The following is a 13,777-nucleotide window of genomic DNA, read 5'->3' as shown; positions in this document are numbered from 1 at the left end:
ACCTGTGTCAACTCGTGCTCGTTTTGTAAACCTTGTAAAAAAAAATTAAGTTAATTGAGTTATAACAGTATAAATAGTTATTAATTTTTTTTTACTTGATAACCACTAGGGAAAAACTTAAAGGAACCAACCAATGTATAAGTAAAAAACAAAAAAACACTAGAATAAAAAAATACAATGTAACCCATACAAGATATTGGAGTGAGACAAGAATAAAAGTGAGGCAAAAAACCAAAAAAATTGAAGTAATATGGGAGAGAGGAGGCTGGTTGAGCAACAATGAAGGAGAAAGGAAAAGCATAAAAAAAATTAAAGTAATAAAAAAGAGAGGAGGCCAGTTGGAACAATAGTGAAGGAGAAAAGAAAAACAAAAAATAAAGAGAAGCAAAACACCAAAACTCTCCAGCAAATTCTATTTAAATTCATGTGATAAGGATAACCTTTACTTTAGATGATATTAGATGATATGGGAGGAAAAACTCATCCAAGATAACCTAGCGTTCTTATACCTCAAGATTGTAAAAAACCAGATGAGGAGATTAAAAGGTTGAGATAAGAAGTGAACATTTTTAGTTTCTATAACAAAAAAAATTGACTCATGTTAAAGAGAAAACCCTTACTAGAACTGACCTATTAAAGAACTGAAGAGAGAATATAATTGAATGATATAATTTTTTAATAAATAACCTTAATAAGTATTTTAAATGAAGTATAGAGACTGAAATAAAATTTTTACAAGTGTTAATATTCTTATTTTCTATCATGAGTTGTAGAACTTATTTAATAGTAAGCTTAGAGTATTGATGTATGATTATTTCATGTTAACATTGAAATATTTGGAGTGAAAATGATGATTTACATGAATAAACTTGAAAAAATGGAGACAATATATCTGATAAAAAAAAATGAAAGAAAACATCCTTGTATGATAAATATCTTTAGAGAAACAAACAAGATAGTATAAATTGAGTTTAGACATAATGTGATGATAGTAATTAGCTTGTATTTAATGATTTAAAACATAAATGATCGTGAATGATGGAATGAACACTAGGAAAGAAAGCCTTGTGTCTCAACCATTATGAAGATTTTAAAATAAAATCCTTGAAATGTAAATACTTGAATTGATTGATTACTACTTAGCAATGTTGTGATAAATTAAATGAAATAATGAAAGTAAACATGATCCTTGAATATCTCTAGTAGAATTACATAAATTGAAATACATGGAAGACATTATGTCATGTTATAATAGATGATAATTTGATGATATTATATTAAATAACACAAAAATATGCTTAATAGAGAAAGGACATAAGTTTCAGCCATTTTAGAAGAAAATAGGAAAGAAAGGTCTTTATGAATATAATGATAATTAATTGATCTTTGTTAACAATATTTGATAATCGGATGAAATTGTAATAGATTGGAGACATTACATATTAATTTTATTTTATATGCTCATATAAATGAATTATGATGTGGTCTGTGTCCATAAAATAGGTTATAATATGATCTTTTAAGAAAAAAACTTGGTATTGGTATTTGCACATGAACTTGAGAAAAGAAATATCTTAATGACTTATTTTTTATTGATGATTTTTAGTGTCATAATAATTCAATTTTCATTCATGACTCTCAGTGTCATAATGACTCAATTTTATTAATGATTTTTAGTGTTATAATAACTAGGTTTTCATTAATGATTTTTAGTGTTATAATGACTTAGTTTCTGTTGATGATTCTCAATATAATTGAAATAAATGTTTTATTAAAATATTGTTACCATGGAAATTTATGAATAACACACACACACACACGTGTGTGTGTGTGTCTGTGTGTGATGATGATGATGCCTAGTGATAATGTGTGTGTTTGATGATGCGTAGTGATAATATATCAATTAATGGTCTTTTTATAGACCTGTAGGTACAATAGGAATCGGATCTTCGACTAGACAGGGACACATTACGGGGGGAACAAATAGGTCACACTCGGGGGTAGGTTGGATCAAGAATCTGAACTTCTTTTTTTTCTTTACATACCGATCCTGATCTGTACAGGAATCACAAATGCATTTCAGCTTGGTCTGTTTAAGTTCTGATTTCATGTGGTTTTGTTTTGCTTGTTTTAATAGCAGGGACTTATGTTTGCTTATATTTCTTTCTTGTAATTAAGTTGATGCCTAAGCTACAATCTATGTAGCTATAGCTTTGCCCTCACTCATCAGGTTTTCTCTCTTTATTATATATCTATTTTTGATTTCACAAAAAAAAAAAAGTTGATGATTTTTACCTTCATCTATTTTTTTTTAATTCATAAGATACATTTTTAATAATGTATTATTATATGAATTTCGGTATTTGATTAATCATAAGTAATAAAGAATATCAGGATTCGTTTTGACTAAAGATATCCGGGAATGAATAATGAAATGACCTTGACTAATAGTATATATGTTGGATAATTGAGAATAAATGATAAGATTAGCTTTGACTAATGGTATCAATATTAGATACTTGAGAATAAATAATAAGATTAACTTTGACAAATATAATCCATGTTGAATATATGTGAACAAATGATAAGATTAGCTTTGGCTCATAAAATCCATGTTGGATAGCCGAGAACAAATGATAAAATTAGCTTAGTTAATGGTATCCCTATTGAATAGCTAGAAACAAATTATGAGATTAGTTTCAGCTAATAATATTTATGTTAGGACAACTAAAAGTAAATACTAAGAATAACCTCGGTTGATAATATTTATTGATATGATGAAGTGATAATTATAAGATATTATTACTGATTAAGAATTGTGTCTAATAAATTGTATTAATTAATTATGGTAAGAGAAGGACCATATTTGTAATGAAGGATTCTCCCTATGTTAATTTCTAAATCATAATTTATTTAACATTGGTTGATTGTTGGACATAGATTGAAATAAAATAACAAGAATTATTGGTGAATGAAGATATGACGTAATGCATTTAAGATAGACTTAATATAAAGTGATTAATGTGAATTTACTTTGTTAAATATTGATATTAACTTGATTATATACTTATATTATATTTTTGTATCATAATTAATATTTATGCACTTCAATCAAGTTAATTTATAACAGGATCATCTTATGACAATGATGTCTAGTAATTTAATAGCATGCATCTTGTAAAACAATCATGTAATAATCTAAGTAGTAGTAAGAATAAACAACTTATATTTCATAAAATTTTATTTTGTAGATATCCGAATTTCTAATATGTAAATTATGACATGTTTGTTATCCTTATATTGTTAAAATATTGAATAATTAGCTTTTTTTTTTATAGTACTACCATATCTCATATATATGTGTAGTTTATATAAATGTTTAAAGATGTTTGGTTATTGAAATGATAGATAATATCATCCAATATGCATAATTCTAATGAGTTAAGAATAGAAATTAAGAATTGTTTATATCTAACATATAGGACCATGGTATTTTTTTAAAAAAAAAACCCTCATTTGTATCAATTATAAATGAATAATATGTTGTAAATATTTGAAGTTTTGTGGGATATTATATGGTCAACCTGAGGCACAAACCCTCAAATCATTTACTTCATTTTGATTTTTTTAATTAAAATAATATTATTTTATTTTTTTTAAATGAATTTTTTAAAATTAACCTGCCATGTAACCTAACCTAACCTTGATTTGAATGCACCTCGAGGCAAGTTGTATAACTATCCTATAATTCTTTTAACTTGTCACTTCTAAGACTTTGTTGCTCTTTTCAGGGCAAATCACATGGCTCAGGGTTATTTTCTGGACCCATCATAATATTTTCTTCATGATGGGGCCTGGTGTTTCAGATAAAGAACAAATTCTATCTCTTTCAGAATTCAGTTTTCAGGGGGAAATGAAAAATAATATCACCAGTATTGCTTTGCATTTACAAGTTTCACGATTATGATCATATTGCAGTTGGGCCCATTATTACCCTTGTAATGGTTCTACATTTTAACAAACGTGGACCCAATAATTTGAAAGACAGAACTCCGTTCCTCCTTTTGTTTTCCTTTTGCCTCTGCATGTGTTCGGTATCTTTGTGGGACATCCAATAAAATCCAGATGATATTTTGCTCTCTCAAGTTTTGCAATTGAGCAATTTTCTACTGTTTTGCAATTGAGCAATTTTTAATTTAAAATAAAAATTATTTTTTAAATATAAAAATAAAATAAAAATTAATTTAAGCTAAAAAGCCTTATCGAAACATAAATTCTCGTTAACAAAAAACAATATTGGTTTTTTATATTTTATGCTTTTGTACTTTACATGAGAACCATTGCATAAGATTTAATGTATGTTTGGATATTGTGTTTATTTTTAGTAGTGGGGCTCACCACTAAAAACAAAAATATAGAACAAAAAAGCATGAATTTATTGCTTTTGCTTTTATGTTTTTGTTGCTGTGGAGGGTTATACCCCACATCAAACACAAAAAAGAAATAATAAATATAAGCAATATACGTACAAAATTCTATTGAATATAATTATCATCTAAAAATTCAAATTATAATTATAATTATTAAATATATTTTTTTAAAATGTTATCTTTTAAGAAGTTTACAAATTCAATAAATTTGACAACTAAGCTAAATAAATTAGAAACATTAGAATAAAGAGATACAATAAAATCCCTAACAAATTCAAAAATTCAAAATAAAAAGGAAAAATAACAAAAATAGACTAAACAATACATTTTAGATTTAATTTAAAGATCTTTTCAATATTAGCTGGTTTAAACAAGCAAGCCCACCTATAAAATCAATCATGTAAACTTTTTTAGCAAACTTTAATTATAATCCAAAGTCGAATAAAAAGATATGAGTATTTTTATAAAATCAGTCATTTTACCAAACTCTAACTTGTTTCTTTGGGCTTAGCCATGTTTGCTATGTAAATATATTTACAAGACTATTCATTTAGCTTAGTTATGAAAAATCCACAATTAAGTAATCAAAACCACCTATATTAGAATATTTTTATGTTATTTTGTGATATTAATTTTTAATTAGAGAAGACAATATTTCAATGGTAAGATATGAATTTAGTATCACCTAATTGAAAAACTTTAAAGTCACATAAAAAATTCATATTGAGTGATATATCATAAATGATATGAAATTAATTCTTAACACAGAATACACAAGTATGAATTGGAAATGTTTGATCCAAATCTAATTTAGACCTAGAAATCATGCCGTGTTGCATGGGTTTAAATTGGATTGTCTTGGATTTGGATTGAATTCAATAGATATGAAACTCTAATCCAATTCATGTTTGATTAGGAGAACAAAAATGATTATGTAATTGATATTTACTTAATTGTTTTTTAATTTTTTATTGGGTTTTACAAAAAGGTTAACCTCTAGTCAACCTTTATACCAAGATTAAATCCCTCCCTGCTCGAGTATTAAGCTATATTCATTAACATCAAGACTAATGCATTTATAAGAAATTATTTTGCTGTAGCATCTGTCAAAAATCGAACCTTGAATAATAATTAATGCGCGGAGATATACCTATTTACCAAACAAATAAAACCTCTAGTAAGATATTTATATACATATATGTTTGAACCATAAAGACCTCATAAAATTATAATTTATTTAATTATATATATATTAGTATATTTTCTAATATTCTAGTATTAATTAATAATTTATTCATTTTATTTTATTTTATTAAATTATATTTATTTTTTATTTTGTTATAGAGTGATGTTATAAAAGCTTTTTTAAAATATTATCATGGAGAAGCTTATCATGATTGTTTTTTTAATCTTTTTAGATTCAGTTTATTAATTTAATCGTGATTGTGCGTGTTTTTTTTATTGTATATTAAATAAAATAAATTTATTAATTAAATTTAAGTAGATTTATAGCTTGAATTAGGAATTTTAAGTATTTTTGAAATATACAATAATAGTATCTAATTCATAGTATAGCATAAGCCATCAATCTAAATCTAGTATAACCGTTTTATAAATCAATGCTTGAAACCGTCATGTTCTTACTTCTTTTGTGAAATGTGAACATCAACTACGAACCAGCTACTTGCTAATAAATGCTTCCGATTTCTTCACGGCAGCACGCACCGCAAGTTATATAATATGAACGAAATGTTAGCTGGCATATATATATATATATATATAGATGGTAGTTTAAAGCTAGCTGAGGTTATTCAATAAGCAACGTCCAGCATAGCAATTCAGATCGATCATTACAAAGCCTGTTACCTCATCTGCCTTCAATTTTCATGTAACAAAGTGGCAGAACAGCCGAGACATAGCGTAAACACTTGTCACCCCCTTCCTGGCCGCGCGTGAAAGCACTTTCAATTCTGTTATGTTATCTATATATCACAATTAGGGCATTAATATGGATAACCATCGACTTCTTGGCATCCTTGATTATTGTTTGTCAAGATCAATTATTCCCAGCACCGTTCATAACTTTGGGAGATCTAATGGTCTGATGGTATGAGGAATCATCTTACTAAATTTGAGCTTGAGTATTTTTGTTGTTTTTGTGAGGTCTTATATATATATATATATGATGCATCCAAGTTTTTTCATGAATTTATTTTCAGAATTGCGTTACAAATCCTATATGAAGGTAGCAATGGAGAAATGCAGAAGGTTACACTAATTATAATTATGATAGTTTAGTCACATGGCGATGTAAATAACAGAACAACAAATTAACAGGAGTTAGTTAATAAACAAGATCATATGTTAAAGATGGAAATCATTAGTTAAGAAACCTGTTGCAATAGTTAGCAGTCGGGAAAAATTGGTATTGCATGTAAATCAAGTAATTCAATAAGAAAAATCTTTATGTATCTCTTTTCTTCCTTTCTTTTTCTTTATGTTTTTCTCTTTTTATCGTACAAACTAGTTTGGTACGTCGGAGTCCTAACAAATTGGTACCATAGCTGATTTTGGGTCATTTCTTGATTTTTGATGTTATTATAAACTTAAAAAAAAGTTAGAGAGCAATAAGGTGAAAGTTGTGAGGGGGCATTGCAAGAGACTTGATGAACAAATACAAGAAATTCATGAAGAGCTTCTAGAATCAGCTACAGTTAATAAGGCAAGATGGCTAGAACAGGATAGGAAATCTAATGAAATCAGCTCAAAGATTGAGATTTAATCAATTCCAATCCTTCTAGACTAATCAAATGACAAGAAGAGAAGTTGGAATTAATGCCTGGAAAATCCTACCAAATCCAACAATAAGAAGAAAGAATGGAGCAACTAGCATTCAAGAAGGCACGTAAAGTATGAAGTGTTATGGATGTGGAGAAAATATAGGAAGCCAAAAGCACTAAAGGGTTGGAAACCGGTCAACAATGGTAAGAATGGATTTGCATTGTTGATTGGTTTCCGACCCTATGGGTTTGATAAGAAAGTATAAGAAATACTTTCGACAAGAACAACTATATCCTTGTATAATAATTTATAGAGGTGAGATCTTGGTGTCCATATGGAAAATTAAAAATTTGATTGGAAGGACTAATGTATGACAATGAATCACCTATCAGTTAGGGGGAACTCACTAAAGCTATTTGTAAAAGGTTTGGAAACAAAGATGATATAGTTGAAGAATTCAGTAAACTAGAATAAGATAAAGGGGTGAAAGATTGTGCAGAGAAGTTTGAAGAATTAAAATAATTAATGAGTGCATTAAACCCTCGGCTGCTATAGTTTTATTACATTTCTAGTTTCATTAGTGGCTTGAGGGAGGATGTCAAACCTATGCTTAAGATTTTAAGACCATTTAATCATCCTTTTAACTTAGGAAGAACATCAGATAACTTTTCATTTAAAACCCTTAATCAGTTTAAGCATGAAACGCCAGTTTAAGCATGAAACACCACAAGGTATGAAGCATGATCCTGAAATCCTATATAAATAAATAAGAAAACTTAGTATTTGTTTTAAATATAGAGACAAGTATATACTTGATCATAAATGTAATATTAAAGGATTATATATGATAAAAGAATAAAAAGGAAGAAATGAAAGAATCTTTAGATGTAAAGGAGGAAAACATAAGTAATGAACACAATTGGCCATAATAATATTGAAGAATATAGATTATCACTAAATATGTTGGCTAATAGCTATACCAATAAAACAATGAGGTTTTTATGGTGAATATTTAATCATTCTAATTGATAGTGGCAACAGTAATAGTTTTGTAGATGAGCTGTTGATTAAGGGAATGAAGGCTACAATTTTGAAAACTATGGTGTTGGAAGTAATAGCAAAAAGCTTTGGATTCACATAGTTTACATAAAATTATGAATTTAAGGCAAGGCTGATTTGAGAATACTTAAACTAGGAGGATATGATGTAGTGTTAGGAGTTGACTGGATGAGGGTATCTTTACCCATCGCATTTGATTTTATCAAAATAATGCTTTTATTTAGGAAGAAGGTAGAATGATATAATTCATAAATAGTTTCTATAACTAAGGCGTATAAGAGTCTAAAGGATAAAATCAATGTTTATAGTAGCTAGTTCTTCTCTATAGAAACTTTGAATGAGTTTCTATAGCAGGAATATAATACAAAAATAAGAACTATAATAGAAGAATATCAGGAGATTTTTGAAGAGCCAACATAGTTTCCACCCATAAGGGTAGTGGATCATAAAATTCCATTAAATTCAAGGGCTAAGCTAGTAAGCATTAAATTCTATAGAAGTTCATTAATCCATAAAAAATAGATTAAAAATTTGGTAAAAAAGAGGCTGTAAAGTGGAGTAATTCAACCTGGTTATATTTCTTATGCCTCATTTGTGTTGGTTACAAAAAAAAAAAAGGATAACTCATTGAGATTTTGCATTGATTATAGAAGAGTTAATTATCTCACTATAAAGAGTAAATTTTCAATTTTATTAATTGATGAGTTATTGGATGAAATATATCAGTCTCAGATTTATTTCATACTAGATTTAAGATCCAGTTACTATCAAATGAGAATGTATGAGGGAGACATTAAAAAGACTGTTTTCAAGATTCATTAGAGCTACTATGAATTTGTAATGATACTAGTTGGATTAACAAATGCACTAGCTATCTTCTAACCTTTGATGAATTAGGTTCTGGAACCATTTTTGAGGAAGTTTGTGCTTCTATTTTTTTAATAATATGTTGATATACAATTTCACCTTAGAACTCCATGTGCAATATGAGGAAGGTATTGGAAGTTTTGAGGAGCAACCACTATTATGTTAAAAGGTCTAAACTCTCTTTACATGAGAAGTAAGTGGAGTATTTAGGGCATATTATCTTAGTAGATAAAATCTCCACAAATCCAAACAAGATAAAATTATGAGGATTCCTTGGCCTAACAAGGTACTATAGGAAGTTTATCAAGGGTTTGGGTATCATTAGTAAACCTTTGAATGAATTATTTTAAAAAAATCAATTTAGTGGAATGAAAAATCTAAAATAACTTTCAATCAACTTAAAAAGACATTGTATACTACTTATATGCTGGTATTACCAAACTTTCATAGTATATTTATATTGGAGATAAATACCTTTTTAGTAGGATTGTGAGCTATTTTGAGTTAAAATGGAAAGCCATAAGCCTTCTTTAGCAAGGCGTTGGGTCCTATACACTAGGTACTTTTAATTTGTAAAAAGAAGTACATGGCAATCCTAATGGTTATGGAGAAATGGAGGTGCTACTTGGAATATAAGAAAAAAATAATTCATTATAAGAACTAAATATGAGAGCCTCAAATATCTACTAAATAAAAAAAGTATATTGTTTTACATAAGAAAAGATTAACCAAGTTGCTAGGTTTGAATTACAAGATACATTATAGGAAGGTACAAAAAAACATTGTTGGAAGAGAATCATGCGACTAAAGATAAAGGAAGCTTTGTGGCTATCACTACTATAGTTTCAACATGGCATAAAGAGATAAGAGATATTTACAAGGAAGATCCCTTCATCCAGGAGATTATTGCAGGGAAATTGATAAATATAAAAGTACGACTTGATTACAGTTTAATAAAAGGAATATTGAAATATAAAGGAAGGATAGTCATTGGAGTGAGAGTAAAAATAAAAGTCAAATTGGTTAAAGTTTTCATATTTCATGGCCATTACATATCCTTTCACTGCATAAGTTTTCTTGGATCAATTTTACAAACTTTATAGGTTACCATCAACCATTGTTAAAGACAAAGATAAAGTTTTTACTAGTTTATTCTATATAGAAATGTTGAAACTATTAAAGGTGAAACTATTGATAAGTTTTGCATATTACCCTCAAATTGATAAGGTATTTGAAAGGGTGAACCCATGTTCGAAGATATATCTAAGATGCATAAGCAAGTACAAACCTCAATAGTAGGTAAATTGACTCTCTTTGGCATACTGATTATATAACTTTAGTTGCCACTTAGTTATTGACATGACGCCTTTACAAACCTTATCTGGTTACCTTCTCTAAATAGAAAGATGATACTCCAAGGTCTAACCAATGTGGTTGTTGTAGAAGAAGTATTGCAGCAAAGAGTATAGATGAATCAATTACTAAAGTCATAATAGAAAATAACATGAAATAGGATGAAACAATTGTTATAACCCAATTCTGGATTATTCCCTAAAAATTTACTTTTTTCAAAATAAAAATAAAATAATGGTTGGCAACGTGGAGAAAACAGGCCGGAAAATCAAGCTGCAATTTTTGGAGGAAATTCAAGGCTTAATTGTACCCTATTATGCCCAAGAACAGATAAAAAGTACAAATTCAAGGTCAAATTAAATGATTTTTGGATGAATTTACATAAAAATTAAGTCCAATGACATAATTAAATTTTTAATATGCCAATTTGATTTAATCATGGGCCAAATTAAATTTTAATTATGTTTAAGAATTAATCTAAGCTCAATTGAAGGATTTAATTAAGTGAAAAGACTTAATTATACTTTAAATGCGTCAAATTAATTTTATTTGGGGTATAATTAGTAAAAAATCAAGTCCAAGGACATAATTAAATTTTTAATAGGCTAATTTGATTTAATGATGGGTCAAATTAAATTTTAATTATGTTTAAGAATTAATTTGGATCCAATTGAAGGATTTAATTAAGTGCAAGGACTTAATTATACTTTAAATGGGTCAAATCAATTTTATTTGGGGCTTAATTGATGAAAAATTAAGTTTTGGAGCTTAACTTGGGCTTAATTGAGAATAATGAAATTTTAAGAGACCAAATTTAATTTTTACCAAGTTAATTGATTGAAATTAGGGGCAAAATTGCAAGAAAATTCAAGTTTTGGGGTCAATTAAGGGTTAAATTGATAAAATTTATATTCAGGGACCAATCTGCAAGAGACGCCACACTTTAGGGGCTTAATTAAGAAAAATCAGGGGCTAAATTGAAGAAATTGAAAGTTTAATGGTTAATTAGGGGTTAAATTGAGAAATTTCAAGACCAAGGATCATATTGTAAAAGGCGCGTAACTTCGGGGTTCCAATTGAAGTTTAGGAGGGGTTTAATTGCATTAAATCTGAAGTTTAAAGTCAATTAGGAGTTCAATTGAAAGAAATTGAAAGAAAAAAGACTCAATTGAAATTTAGTAAAAATCCTTATTTCAATCCAAAACGACGTCATTTTACCAAAAAAAAAAGAGAGAGGACTAGACGACATGCCATCTGGTCACTGTTTATTGTCTTCTTCTTTTACCTGGTTAAAACTGGTTTGGTGACCTACTTTGCAGGTGTATTTAATGCTCTAAACGTCTATCAAATTTAACCAAACTTGCATGAAAATGATCATATGTAGTTTCTCTACATCATGGTGTGAATAGTTCGGTCGGAATGACAACCCATCGGCGTGTAATCCAGCCTAAATATACCAACTCAAGCAGCTTTTTGGGCAGATTTGACAGTGTGCCATGCCTACTTTGAACCAACGGTTGGGATCCTTCCCAATAGAATCAAGGGCTGAAATTTTACCCCATCGTAGACAAGATTGCCCTCTTCCACTGCTTATAAATAGAGGTGGAGTTGATGGCTGGGAGGAGGAGCAATTGGGGTCCAAAGTCGAAGAAAAACCAGCCCTTCTGCCCTCGTTTCTGCAACTTTTCCTTCCCTCTCTCTCTCTCTCCTCCGTTCCAGCCACCAATCAAAGCCACCAACGACCTATACACCACCAGCTTCGCCACAGAAGACCACCTACCGACCACCGAGAGCCATCGCGAGGTCCTCCTTCCCTCCTCTGTAAATTTCCTTTTTTTGCTTCTTCTTCTTTCTTCCTCCGTCACACGCAGCCAATGCCGCCACCGTCTGCTCCACCAAAACCTCCACCAACCGCACGACCGAGACCCCACACCAGGCATCTTCCTCCTCCTTGCTTTCCCTTTTTCCCGTTCTTCGTCCTCTCCCGCCGTGCCTGCTGCATGCAAAATTCATTTCTGCATGCAACAGCTAATTAATTAGCTGCCCTCATTTTAGGCCAGGCCAATCACGACGCAGTCCAAATGTCTGCGTCTGGCCCGTCCCAAAAACAATTCTGGGCCGGTATCGGCCCAACCATTTTGGGTCGATATTGGCCCACCTCTTCTGGGCTGAGCTCGGCCCAGCCGATATATATATATAACAAAAAAATTCAAAAAGAAATTCAAAAATCCTTAAAAAAATTGTAATTTTCTTAAATATTTTTCTATTAATTTTGCATAATATCGGTTTGTATTTTTACACAGTAAAATACAAATTCAGTATTAAAATATCTGATTTTCTCCAAAATATTTCAATTTTTTTAAAAAAATTAAAAAATATATATTAAATCAATTTCTTTTTTTAACAAAATATTTTCATGCATACGGCCAAATCATAAAATTTTTCCAAGCATTTTTTTTTAAAATAAAATTGCATCTTTTTCATTGTTTTTAAAAAAATAGATATCATAACCAGTTTATGAATATCCATTAGGATTTGACCAATATATCGAATTTTTTTTTTTTGAAATCTAGATGTAGACTTTAATATTTTATAGGTGTAAAATTACATGATAAAGTACACCCTCAAATATTAAAGATACAAAGTGCAAATAAATGTGATGCTAAAATTTAGACTTTAGAACGGTTAGGATTTAACTCGATAAGGTAGAAACTCTTTCATGAAGAGAGATCTACCTTGAGTCTTAGATAAGACCAATAAATAGAAAACTAACTTAAAAAACAATCAAATAACAATGCAGTTTACCTTAGGTAGGGTGCACTGGAGATGATGCGTCTTCCCCTTGCACAACTAGTCCCTTACTCAGACTCTCGCAGACTGATTAGTACTTAAAAGTGTATTTTTTATCAAGGTTTTATGTCATCATTTTGCACTTGAAGTATTAATAACTTCTTAACTCATCTCATTTTAATTTTAAAAGTGCATTTTTATCATGGTTTTATATTATCATTTTGCACTTGAAGTATCAATAACTCCTTAACTAAAGCATGTTTTATAATAATATATCTAATAATATAAGATACCTTTAATTTGTGGTAAATGTTTATTTTAAATGAAGGCCTATCACATAAATGAAAGGATTGATTGATGAATTTAAGAATTAAAATTGAAAGGACAAAGAGATGACCAAACTTAGAAAAGAGATGCTGGTGCAATCCAAACCGGAATACTATTCGGTAATTGGGTCATATCTGGAGTTGTAGATCTCAGATTTAGGTCTACTTTAA

This window comes from Populus euphratica, unplaced genomic scaffold, assembly GCF_000495115.2.
Source record: "Populus euphratica unplaced genomic scaffold, PopEup_1.0 scaffold362.1, whole genome shotgun sequence".
Classification (NCBI taxonomy): domain Eukaryota; kingdom Viridiplantae; phylum Streptophyta; class Magnoliopsida; order Malpighiales; family Salicaceae; genus Populus; species Populus euphratica.
The sequence above is the reverse complement of the archived record's forward strand: the minus strand, read 5'-3'. Positions refer to the sequence as shown.